We start from the raw sequence: 13,301 nt of genomic DNA, 5'->3' as shown, positions 1-13,301 counted from the left end.
CCGACCATCTTTTCTGCCACCAGTTTTTCACCGTAGCTGTGAGAAAAGTAGGGTTGGGGGAAAACCCCACTGCGGAACAGCAGCAGAATGCTGGAGACTGTCCAGGGAATGAGCTACTCATGCTGATGAGAGAGACACCAGGCAACACCCAGCAGGACAGCGAGAGCATCACTGCAGGCGAGATGGCAACCACAGTTTTGATGGCAGTTCCAGCTGTCTATCCATCACCAAGGCCGCAGTTTTACTGGGGTGATGAACCAGAGGTAGTGGAGTTAATGCCACAGAGTTCCCCCGCTTCACCTCCACCTGAGGAGAGAATATCAGAGCTTGACCCTGCAATGGAAAAGGGGTTCACCGCACTGGCCATTGCTGTGGCCTACACCAGGATCACAAAGTCACCTTCTATTCCCCGAACTGTAACCGGAGACACGATAACAGGGCGACTAGTGAGGAGAAACACTTCAGCCAACTTTTCCCCGTCCAGGAAGGTGGATTCAACACCGAAGATCTACTGGACTCACGACGGATTTAACACTGCTCCACAGCCTTCATGGATCTTAATTCACCAAGATCATCAGGCCGCCGAGGATGCTTTACCATCCCATCTCCAGCCATACATTGTTGAGTATGGGGATACAAACTTTACATTTGTTTTCACTAATGACCGAGAGGAACATCCTATGTTCCTGCTAAATGACCCTCAAGTAGGCCCTTTGACTTCCTTGGATTTCCCTGGAGTGAGCCACGCAGAAACTAGTGACATTGGTCTGTGTGTGGAGAGGATGGAGGAAGCTGAGTGACTTCTTTATGCTTAGCCTAGGCCTATTCTACCCAGGAGACCTCGGTGCTTCTACGGAGCGCTGAGAGAAGGACAAACCGCTCCACAGCGAGAAAAGGAAGAAATGAGAGTGAGTGTTGACTGGTGAAGAAAAAGAGTGTTGCCGGGACAGGGATTACACAGATGACTTGGACTGTGGATCTCCAAATACCCCAAGAATCCTCAGAGGACAGAACGGTGGTGTCACAAATGACAACTGAGCTTAAGGCAACCCCAGGTTATAACTACTGTGATCTCCCCCACGTTACTGCTGGCAGAGAAGATGGTAGAGCCTACAGATGAGCAAGCACCAAAATGCTCAGGTGCTCGTTACTTGAGTCGAGCCTTTCGTAATGCTGGAGAGCTTGTTTTGAATAACGAACCCCATTGAAGTCAATGGGAGACTCGAGCATTTTTCATGGTGACCAATGCTCTGCATAGGGGAGGGTGTGCGATTATAATAATATAATAATAATCTTTATTTGTATAGCACCAACTTATTCCGTGGTGCTTGATTCACCTGAAAACATCAGAAAGTGATAAAAACACCACAGAAATGGATAAGGAACAGCAGGGGCAGCATACATGGATGCATCTGAGGCTCCCAGGTCGCACTATTAAAGGGGTTGTCCGCACCGAAACGTTTTTTTTTTTTTCAATAGCCCCCCCGTTCGGCGCGAGACAAACCCGATGCAGGGGTTAAAAAAGAAAACCGGATAGGGCTTACCTGAATCCCCGCGCTCCGGTGACTTCTTACTTACCTTGTGAAGATGGTCGCCGGGATCTTCACCCTCGGTGGACCGCAGGTCTTCTGTGCGGTCCATTGCCGATTCCAGCCTCCTGATTGTCTGGAATCGGCACGTGACGGGGCGGAGCTACGAGGAGCCGCTCTCCGGCACGAGCGGCCCCATTCAGAAAAGAAGAAGACCGGACTGCGCAAGCGCGTCTAATCCGCCGATTAGACGCTGAAAATTAGACGGCACCATGGAGACGAGGACGCTAGCAACGGAACAGGTAAGTGAATAACTTCTGTATGGCTCATAATTAATGCACGATGTACATTACAAAGTGCATTAATATGGCCATACAGAAGTGTATAGACCCACTTTGTTTCGCGGGACAACCCCTTTAAGCCAAATTGTGGGCAAGACCCTGGTGGTCACCCCCCTAACAATTTTAGTTGGGCCAGACCATAATTAGCAAGGCACACACGCTGGCACATCTTAGCTAAGCACCACACTAGGTGCAACGAAGGCAAATCACCACCTGCGGGTGACACCACTGCCATTTCTCTCCCCTGTTAAATGCTGGCATTGCTGTCCAATCCCACCCAGGACGCAGGCTCGAGCGTACTGATATTTTATTTCCAGCGCAGCGTCCAGCTGTCCCCATCCCAGACGGCAGCGACCCTCTTTGAAATTGTGGGTGATAGCCCACAATGCTGATGAGAATTGCTGATAAATTAACATATGGTCATAATTCCAATCCCGTGCCACCTCTGTCACAAAATTTCATGAGCCACAAATGTGGGCATAAAGGGGACTCAGATGCCAGTACCCATTCTAAAACAAAAGATTTTTTTTAGCCAGAGTGCAGGTTAAAATCTGAAAGCTTTTTTGAGTGACAGCTCGTACTTGCTTAATGTGATTCAGGTGGCGGTCCACCGACAGGCAAGCTACCGCCTGTCCAGCTCCTGCCTCTCCCCGAGGGGCTTGTTAACCAGTTTCCCTCAGGGAAAGACATCATGAACTGTAAAGAAATTAGCAGCCAAAGATGTACACCGCGCTGGGATACATTTTTGCATGCCGTGTGACCCTTTTAAAATTGTGCTTCATAGCTGACAAATAGCAGACAAATTAATGTATGATTGTAAGTGCCATTCCATGCCACCTCCGTCGCAACAGTTCATTAGCCACAAATGCCAGCATAGGGGGGACTCAGAGGCCAGTACTTCTTTTTAAAATAGGTTGTTTTCTACATTAACAATGTAGAAGAATTTTTTTTACCAAGATTGCAGGTGAGAACCTGAAAGATTTTTTGAGCGAGAGTGCAGGGTATTTGTTTACCAAGAGTATGGGCGAACCCCTGAAACAATTTCTTTACCAAGAGTATAGGCGAACCCCTGAAACATTTGTGTACCAAGAGTGCAGGTGAACCCCTGAAATACTTTTTTTTAACATAGAGCTCGTATTTGCTTAATGGGATCCAGGTGGCGGTCCACCGACAGGCAAGCTACCCCCTGTCCCAGCCCCTGCCTCCCCCCGAGGGGCTTTTTAACCAGTGCCTCAGGGAAAGCCAGCATGTATTATGAAAAAATTAGAGTGGCCAAACCAGGACAAGTCATCCTGTCTCAGTGTCAGATAGCTGGACACTGCGCTGGGATACATTGGGCGTATGAAGCTGGAACCAGCACGTTTGCTGAATTCTAGTGGTGAACCTCTTCAAAATTGGTGGTGAGAACCTGGAGGTGGCCCTCAGAAAAAATTGTTTTGACAGAGCCTGGAGGCAGCCCTCCGCATAAAATAGTTTTTACAGAGCATTTTGGCCCTCTGAAGAATTGGCTGTTTAGCGTGCTGACATGCTGGTTTAGGAGGAGGAGGAAGATCAGAGAAGGATAGACCAAGCTACTTCTACCATTTTTTGGAGTGATAGAGGGTGCATGGTTCTCCAGTTCCAGCTTAAAGATACTTTATGTTAAGCTGCTTTCCACCAATGGAGAAGAGAAGTCTGGGGAAATCAAGGCTTTGTTCATCTTAATAAGTGTAAGGCTGTCAGCGCTGTCAGTTTACAGGCGGGTATGCTTATTTGTGATAATCCCCCCAGCAGCACTAAACACCCTCTCTGATAACACCCTCAGGCTAGTGGCAGGGTAGGCCCGCACCTCCAAGGCGTACAGCGTACGTTCGTGCCACGTGTCCAGCTTTGACACCCAATAGTTGTATGGAGCAGAGGGATCACAGAGGATGTTGGTACGGTCGGCTATGTACTCCCTCACCATCTTTTTACACTGTTCCCTCCTACTCAGCCTAGACTGGGGAGTGGTGACATAGTCTGGCTGTGGTGCCCTAAAACTTGCAAAGGCTGCGCTGGACATGCTGCCTGTTCCCCTCGTCTCCCCTGCTAGTTGGCCCACTGAACTACGTCCTCTACCGCTAGCGTTGTCAGATGGGAACTTCAGTATCAGCTTTTCCACCAGGGTCTTGTGGTATTGCATCACTCTCATACTCCTTTCCTTTTTGGGAATGAGAGTGGAAAGGTTCTCCTTATACCGTGGGTCGAGAAGGGTGAACACCCAGTAATCCGTGTTGTAAGTGTATGACTCAGAGTGCGGAAAAGGAAAGAATCTTAGCAAGGAAAAGTGTTGTTTCAGAAAAACTGTCAATGCAAGTCATTGTTGAGAAATCAAAGCTGGAAAAATGTGAGTAAAGTACAGCTGTGCACCTTCTGTTGTTTTCTTGAAACTTCACTCTTGGACTGTGGACTCTTTATTTAACCACTGCCATTAGGGGTTCTGTTCATCTAGTCTTATGTCCCCTGTAAGGTCTGAGCTGTCAGCAGAGCATGTAGTCTTTGTTACCCCCCACTGTAGACACTAAGAGCCCTGATGGAGTTATATGTCATAGATGGGGGCCTCATGTGGCACAGAGTGTTACCTGAAGGTTGTGAGTTCAATCCCTGAACAGTTCAGGTAGCCGACTCAAGGTTGACTCAGCCTTCCATCCTTCTGAGGTCGGTAAAATGAGTACCCAGCTTGCTGGGGGTTAATAAATAAATTGCCTGAAAGCTGCGGAGTAAGTTGGCGCTATACAAATAACAAGTCCACTTCTCCTTTCCCTTAGATGTTTGGGGTCTCCTCTCCTTTCTCCTTTATTCACTGATTATAAGCTTAGATTTCTATGGCTATGGAAGCAGTGCAGCAGAATACTAGTATATAGATCATGGTTTAATTACCGACCTCTCACCCAAGGGTTCTCTTCAGGGACAATATTTCAGATGCCATCACACAGGTTGGGTCTACTCTCCTCCAGAACATTGGGGACTATACAGCTCATATGTAGAGTTCTGCAACATTTGTCAAGTTCTTCAAACATCTCTTCCTGTTCCGTCCCTTTCATAGTTGTAGCCTTATCATTAGGAACAGAGTGACTATATAGATGAGTTTCTGCCTAAATTTTGAAACAAAGCTTTCATTGGTCACTAAATAAAGTAAAGGGTTAATGGTGCTGATCATGGCCGCCAACTCTCAGGTCACCTGATAAGATATATAAAGACTCTTAAAATTGTGGGTGCATCTTCCTCGAAGCTGCCAAACTCTGAAGAGCAAATTAATATGTAATGTCCCAGAAGAACATTCTGGGCCCTCATACATGCCATACATGTGTGTCTTGTGTGGATGCGCTGTGCTAAGCTGTCATGTATATTTTCTATATGTGTAATGCACAGCTGCAGCGTCTAAAGGGTTAACTCCCTTAAGAGTATGAGTGATTGGCTTCGAGAAGGGAGATCCACCTTGTCGGCTGAGGAGCACCCATCTACCATCTGATGGTTTGCTACCACAGAGGCGCAGGAGGACACCATCAGCCCTTCTGCAGCTGAAGATGGAGGAGAAGGAAAGACTGCATCTTTAACCCCTTCCCACTCCAGGATGTACATTTACGTCCTGGAGCGTCGGGGTATGTATGAAGAGAGGGGGCAGGGCGACCTCTCTTCATACAGCGTGGGCGTCAGCTGTTTATTACATCTGACACCCGCGAGCATATATCTATATTACTCCCCAAATGCACACCATTCACAACCAGATTGGTTGTTTGGATTTACTCATTCCCAGTGATTAGTTATTTGGGTTGGCTGATTCACAGTGATTGGTTGTTTAGGTTGGCTCGTGTAGAAGTGGGGAGTAAAAGGCTAATATGCGATTAGGGGAGCCATGCAGCTGTCATGGTACCCGGGGGCCTTCTGAAAGGCCCCAGGGCTGCCTTAGCAGACTGCCTATCAAGCTATCCCCGTGGGGTGGCTTGATAGAATTCCTGTCAAATCGCAGTATGACATAATGCTATGGCATTACATGATACTGCAGGAGCGTTCAAAGCATCGCTAGTTGTTGTCCCCCAGGGGCATATTAACTTATTCCACAAGACTCCTGCTCGATTCGCAACTTGATTGGTGAATCAGCCAACCCAAACAACTAATCACTGTGAATCAGCCAACCCAAGCAACCAATCAGGTTGCTGTAATTGTGATTCAAACAACCAATCGGGTTGTGAATCGAGCAGAAGTCTTGTGAAATAAGTTAATATGCCCCCCCGGGGGGGGGGGGGCTTAAAAGAAAAGTGAAAATAAGATCAATAAAGTTTTAAAAATTGTAAAAAAAAAAAAAAAGGAATAAAAGTTTAAATCACCCCCTTTTGCCATATCTATAATAAAAAAAATCTAAATAATAAAAGAAAAATACTTATTTGGTATCGCGGCGTCCGTAAAAGTCCAATCTATCAAAGAAGCGCATTATTTTCCCCGCGCAGTGAACTTCATCTGAAAGAAAAAACAGAGAACGCCAGAAATGCACTTTTTCAGTTACCCTGTCTCCCAGAAAAAAATGCAATAAAAAGTGATCAAAATGTTGTATGTATTCCGAATTGGGACTAACGTAAACTACAGGACATCCCGCAAAAAATGAGCCCTTGCACAACTACGTCAACGGAGAAATAAAAAAAGTTATTACGCGCAGAAGATGCAGCAGAAAATAATTTAATAAAATTAAATGTCTTTAAAAAAAAGAGTAGTACAGTAAAAAAAAAAACTATACATGTTTGGTATCAATGTCGTTTTTTTTTCATTTTACTCTACTTTTTAAAAAGTTTTTCAGTACATTATATAGCAAATAAGTATAGTACAGAAAATTAACCAGCGCTCCAGTGTTTGGAAAGTATAACGATGTATTGTGAGATCTGGTTGTTCAATATATCTCACTTACTTCACAGGGGTGCTTATAGAAGCGTGCTTGAGAAAGGCCGACAGCTCGGCCGAAACGCGTCGCAAATAAAGATTTCCGATTACATCGTTTGAATTCTACCTGCTTTCCTATAAGCACCCCTGTGAAGTAAGTGAGATATATTGTACAACCAGATCTCACAATACATCGTTATACATTCTGCTTGTTACTTTCCAAACACTGGAGCGCTGGTTAATTTTCTGTACTATACTTATTTGCTCTGTCTATCCTGTGGTGAGCTTTTTCACTTCTGGGATCAACCATGACGCTCTCTTCGAGATGTCTCCTATGACCAGTGCAAGGAAGTTTATCTATATTGTGGGTTGATGCGCAATTCCGGATTTTGACGTACCGGAGCCCATCAAACGGGCCCGGCGTCACGGGGTGAGTCTTCTCTCCACAGCATTCTATACCTTTTATTTAATACCATACTCTCTATCCATTTCTTGGAGCGCTACCCATTTTTTCCTTCTCAGTACATTATATGCTACTTTAAATAACCCCATTGAAAAATAAACTCGTCCCACAAAAAACAAGCCCATGTACAGTGACGTCGATGGATAAATAAAGGAGTTACGATATTTTTGGAGGGGGGAGGAAAAAACAAAATTTAAAAAAAAAAGGTGCCGCGTCATTAAGGGGTTAAAAGAGGACTGAAAATGGGAGTGAGTGAGCCTAAGTGTTTTTCCCCAAAAGTCCTATTACTAGAGAGCCATTGAAAGTAACTCCTTCTTCTGGTGACTGTACGTTTCCTCAAGCAAGGCCAGTGCAGAAGTCTACCGAACCTCTGAGAATAATCTTATGTCTGTTTATAATTCCTATGCGGCCGTCTGAAGTCTGGATCCCCGTATAGTGGTACACCTTTAACTGACACCCACACATATTAAAGTCTATGAGAGTGGGGTGATAATTACTGCCATTCTGTGGCCATTGGCCTTCATGTCAAGTTTTGCTGAAAAATACTAATTTTCCTGCACTGTAAAGTCTGCCTGCTGAAGTTTGCTATACTGTGTTTCAAAAGTCACTAATAAAGTTTTACTGTTAGGGTAACACCACTTACAGCATCAATCAGGCCCACCTCAATATCCCGTAGCCGGCAGTAAAGAAAAACACAACACACGGAGGTCTGGTATAGTTCCTCACACGTGTGTATGTGTGTGTATATAGATATGTGTGTGTATATATATTCGTATTTTCTAACTACAAACGATTACTCCCCTCATCCTGAGAACTACTGGCCCTATCCTTTGCTGTGGTAACTCCCTCCGGGACTAGGAGTTGGTAAGTGCCACCGTGACAGGTCCATGCACTACACCGTACCAGCGCCAGCCGTATGCGTGGGTAGTTCACCATTTCCCTGCAGTATCTCAAACAGGGGTTCTACCTTTTCTGGCGTAACTTATAGCTCACCAGAAATGTTCTGAAATATATGATATGGGAAGAAGCAGACGGCCAATAGGATCAGGATGAGGAATACTTGCTTGATGCTTCAGGGTTGGGGTGTTACGGTATCCTACCCGATGATACGCCAGCCTGGGTTGCCCTAGAATTTACCCACAACCCCTGTCCCTGCCTACTTGCCTCCACTCCTGGCTAACCCCAGCGGGCAACTGGGCGGCGGTCCCTACACTTGCTAGGGACCGAGGAGGGACGCTGGCGTACCAAGATGGAACAGGGTAGGATACCGACAGGAAGGGTAGGTGAATAAACAAACAGAAAATAGCAGCAGACCAAGGCAGATGGTTAACCTGGCAGAAATAGCAAAAGCTGAAAACAGGAGACTGCCAGAGGCAGGCAGCTAGCACACTCAAACAGAAACCACTAACTGGCAGTGAATGGACCTCACTGCCAGCCTTATAAACAGAAGCCTCCGCCCAGGGGCGGAGAGGGGGAGGCAACGCCTCCCAGCAGAATCTCAGGACAGGGACTCGTGCATAGAGCTGCACTCACAGACGCACACGCCACCGCCCGGACCCACGAGCGTGCGCACTGCGCCGACCAACCACCCGCGGCCCCGGCAGCCGATGCATGGTAACATGGGGCTTCTGTATTTTATAAGCGCTCACTGCGCTTGGTTGTAACAAGTCTGAACAGTGAGCAATATGGACAATGAGGGGAGCAGGTTCTGGAAGCTGTTCCCAGGTAGTGCTGAACATTGACGCAGGTGAATCATCATAGAATGGTAGAGTTGGAAGGGATCTCCAGGGTCATCGGGTCCAGCCCCTGCTCAATGCAGGATTCACTAAATCATCCCAGACAGATATTTGTCCAGCCTTTGTTTGAACACTTCCATTGAAGGAGAATTCATCCCATTGCTTCTGTTCTTTCCTTGTGCAAATGAGAATAGGGCTGATCCCCCTCTGCACTGTTACAGCCCTTCAGATATTTGTACACAGCAATTAACTCTCCTCTCAGCCTTCTCTTCTGCTAAACATTCCCAGATCCTTTAACCGTTCCTCATAGGACATGATTTGCAGACTGCTCACCATCTTGGTAACTCTTCTCTGAACTTGCTCCAGTTTGTCGATGTCTTGTATAAAGTGGGGTGCCCACAACTGGACACAGTATTCCAGATGAGGTCTGACTAAGGAAGAGTAGAGGGGGATAATGACCTTATGTGATCTAGACTCTATGCTTCTCTTAATACATCCCAGAATTGTGTTTGCCTTTTTGGCTGCTGCATTACATTGTTGACTCATGTTCCGTCTATGATCTATTAGTATACCCAAGTCTTTTTCACATGTGCTGCTTAGCCCAATTCCTCCCATTCTGTATGTGCTTTTTCATTTTTCTTGCACAGATGTAGGACTTTGCATTTCTCCTCGCCCACTGTTCATGCTTTTCTAGATCTCTTTGAATACTCTCCCTCTCTTCCCTAGTGTTAGCTATCCCTCCTAGCTTTGTGTTGTCAGCAAATTTGATCAGTTTCCCACAATTCCCTCCTCTAGATCATTTATAACAATGTTGACCAACCCTGGGCCTAGGACAGAGCCTTGTGGTCCCCACTTGATACATTCTTCCACGTGGATGTGCAGCCATTTATGACCCCTCTTTGAGTACGATCACTCAGCCAGTTGTGAATCTACCTAACAGTTGCCTTGTCAATCCCATATTTGGTCATTTTTTCAATAAGTATGGTATGAGATACTTTGTCAAATGCTTTACTCAAGTCAAGATAAACTATATCCGCTGCCTTTCCCTGTCAACCCAGTTGGTGATTCTGTCATAGAAGGAATTAAGATTCGTCTGGCATGACTTGTTTGTTAGAAACCCATGCTGGCTCAAAGATCTTTCCCGGTATAGAAGTCAGGCTCACAGGCCTGTAGTTTCCTGGATCCACCTTTTCCCCTTTTTTGAAGATAGTTACAACATTTCCCCTTTTCCAATCTTCTGGGACTTCTCCTGTTCTACTGTTTTCAAAGATTATGGCAATTATCTCCGCTGCTTCCTTTAGTATCCTAGGATATAATTCATCTGGACTTTATGACAAAAAGACACTGTGCTTGCCATTTGTTACTTTGTTACTTTCTTTTACCCCCCCCCTCACCCACCTCTCCCCCCCATCCTGTATCACCCCCACCGCTCCCCTCAATTTACTGCCAGTCTTCATATCTTTGTGAGCATATCACATATATTGTATATACGCTTTATATGCTACAATTTCAACACTTTGTATATGTAACTAATTAGGCCCTGTGAGGCCAGACTGTTTCAATTCCCTGGCATTTCTGATTTATTTCAATAAAAAGAAAACGTTTAGAAAATAATTCATCTTGACCTTGAGACTTCAATTCGTTTAAGTTAGCTAAGTGTTCCCTCACCATCTTTCTGCTTATACAATGAAGAAGAGAAGAGCAGCACTCCAGGGAGTAAAATCACATTAGTATCTTTATTGTGCCCCATTATGGGCACAATAAAGATACTAATGTGATTTTACTCCCTGGAGTGCTGCTCTTCTCTTCTTCAGTGGATTGACATACTTTTGATCCAGGGATCCAGGATCGGGACAAGCGTGCACCACTTATGTGATGATATCCTTCCTTACAAGCTAAGGTGAAGCGTGTACTGTGACTAATTGACTATTTGTGATTGATCTTTCTGCTTATAGATAGACTGCATTCTCTTATCCTCCCAATATCACAGGGAGGGTCGGCTGATGTTCTATCTACTTTCTAAGAGAAAACAGATATAAAATAGGAATTTAAAAGTTCGGCCTTCCCAACATCATTCTTAACCAATTCACCATTTTCATCTTGTAAGGATCCAATAGCATCTTTGACTTTTCTTTTGCTTTTGACCCCCCAAATCCTTTTTTTGTTGCTTTTGGCCTCTATTGTAAGCCTAAAATAATTATTAGCTTTAGCTTTTCTGACCCTTGCCCTACAGTTTCTGCAGACCGCATTATATTCTTCTTTAGATATTCTCCCTCTTTCCATTTAATAAACATATTTTCTTCCTTTATAACATGTGTACAAGTTCTGTGTTCATCCATCCTGGGCTCTTTAAATGCTTCCCATTCTTCCTTCTTTTAGGGATTGGTAACGATTGTGCTTTGAGAATCTCCTTAAGCAATATTTCCCAACCTTCTTGAACATTTCTGTCCTTAAGAACATCCAGGCATTGGATTCTTCCTCTTTCTGAGTTTATTAAAGTCTGCCTTTATGAAATCCAACCTTGAGGTCTTAGTCTTCTCAGGTCTTCCTCCCCTTGTTATCCAAAATCCAAGGATATCATGATCACTGCCTCCTAAGGTCCCAGCCACCCTTACTTCCTCAACCATGCCCTCCCTGTTGGTAAGAATTAGGTCCAAGATTGCAGATCCCCTTATTTTCTCTTCTACCTTCTGGAAGATAAAGTTGTCACAAGAGCGGATAAGAATCTGTTAGATCCATTACATTTACCTGAGAGATTCCCAACAAATGTCTGGATGGGTAAAATCTCCCATGATCACTATGTTGGGCGTCTTTGAGAGCTTGGCCATCTGATGTAGAAAGAGTTCCTCCATATCTTCTGCTTGTCCAGGCGGCCTATAGTAAATGCCTACAATGGTGTCCTTTCTGTTGTTCTCTCCTTGTATTCTTACCCAAACAGTTTCTACAGAACTCCCAGCTCTGAAACTTGAACCTCTGCGGAGATGAATGTTCTCCTAACATACAACACAACACCTCTTCCCCTTTTATTAGGTCTGTTTCTTATAAATACATTGTATCCTTCAAGCCTTGTATTCCAATCATGTGTATCATCCCACCAAGTTTCCGTGATGCCGATGACATTATATTTTTCTTCCTGTGTTAGGAGCTTCAATTTTCCTTGTTTGCTTCCCATGCTCTGGGCATTTGTGTAGGAACATGTTAGTTTGTGATCAGGGTCTCTTCTTCCTCTGCTTTCCTTCTGAATTGTTTGTCTTTGTCCTTTCTTTTCACTTCTAATAGCAAGGTTCTCAAATGTATTAAATAGCTGTATATTTTTACCTAGGCTTGAACTTTCCTTTCCATATTGTTCTAGTTTCTAGGTGAGGAAGGAAACACTTGCGTACATATTAATGTGGTAAAAAGGCATGCGAGGCGACAGAATTCATAACCTTTTCACTTTTCATATTCACTTTCACTGAAGTAATAGGACACAAAAAATGTCAATGTCCCCTCATAGAGAAGGGCAGCAATGCCAAGGTTCAACACAAACATATTCAGTGATGTCCCTTTCTTCCAATTCATATACAAATTCCACAGTCCAAACCCATTGCCTAATAATCCAAGGTGGAAGACAACAAAGGAAACGGAAGATAAATAGCGAAAGGTAAAACTCTTGTTGACGTTACATTGTGAGCTAATATTGAAGTTTGCGGCAATTGTGGGCAACTCAAAGAAATTCTCTTCCATCGTGCAGTGTGGCAGAAGCTCTAGAGATGAAGAGTCATAGAGTCAGTGACCACTGACCACTGAGAAGAAGCCTCCCTACTTTGCACTCCTCCCAGCATGGAACTCGCAGAGCACAGATGCAGTGTCTGAGGAGCAGGCCCACAGCCGAGGAGATAGCAAGGTCCTAAACGGCTCTTTGATACTTTTCACTCCCTTCTCAGCCCAAAACCGCAGCCCCCAGTGACGGATCTCAGTGCTGAAGAGCTGGCTGCTTACTTCAAAAGAAAATAGACGACATCCGTCAGGAAATAACTTCCCAATCCCAGACTAGCCCTGACCCTAGTCTTGTCAGCACTGCATCTAGCTCCTGCTCACTGTCTGTACTCAGACCAGCGACAGAGGAAGAAGTCTCCAAATTGCTCTTCTCTGCTCGCCCCACCACCTGCGCTAGCGACCCTCTCCCCTCACACCTCCTCCGTTCCTTCTCCCCAGTGGTCATCTCCCATCTCACCACTATATTCAACCTCTCTCTGACCTCTGGCATCTTTCCCTCTTCTTTCAAACACGCCATCATATCCCCACTGCTAAAGAAACCGACTCTGGACGCGACCGATGCTGCCAACTACCGACCCATCTC

At 45.1% G+C, this 13,301-nt stretch overlaps 1 pseudogene; it reads right to left on the bottom strand.

Moving 5' to 3' along the window:
* Positions 1 to 4,928: 4,928 nt before the first annotated feature.
* On the bottom strand, positions 4,929 to 12,685 carry LOC136588287 (P2Y purinoceptor 1-like; annotated as a pseudogene).
* Between the last annotated feature and the right edge of the window lie 616 nt (positions 12,686 to 13,301).

This window comes from Eleutherodactylus coqui, chromosome 13, assembly GCF_035609145.1.
Source record: "Eleutherodactylus coqui strain aEleCoq1 chromosome 13, aEleCoq1.hap1, whole genome shotgun sequence".
Classification (NCBI taxonomy): Eukaryota; Metazoa; Chordata; class Amphibia; order Anura; family Eleutherodactylidae; genus Eleutherodactylus; species Eleutherodactylus coqui.
The sequence above is the reverse complement of the archived record's forward strand: the minus strand, read 5'-3'. Positions and strand labels throughout refer to the sequence as shown.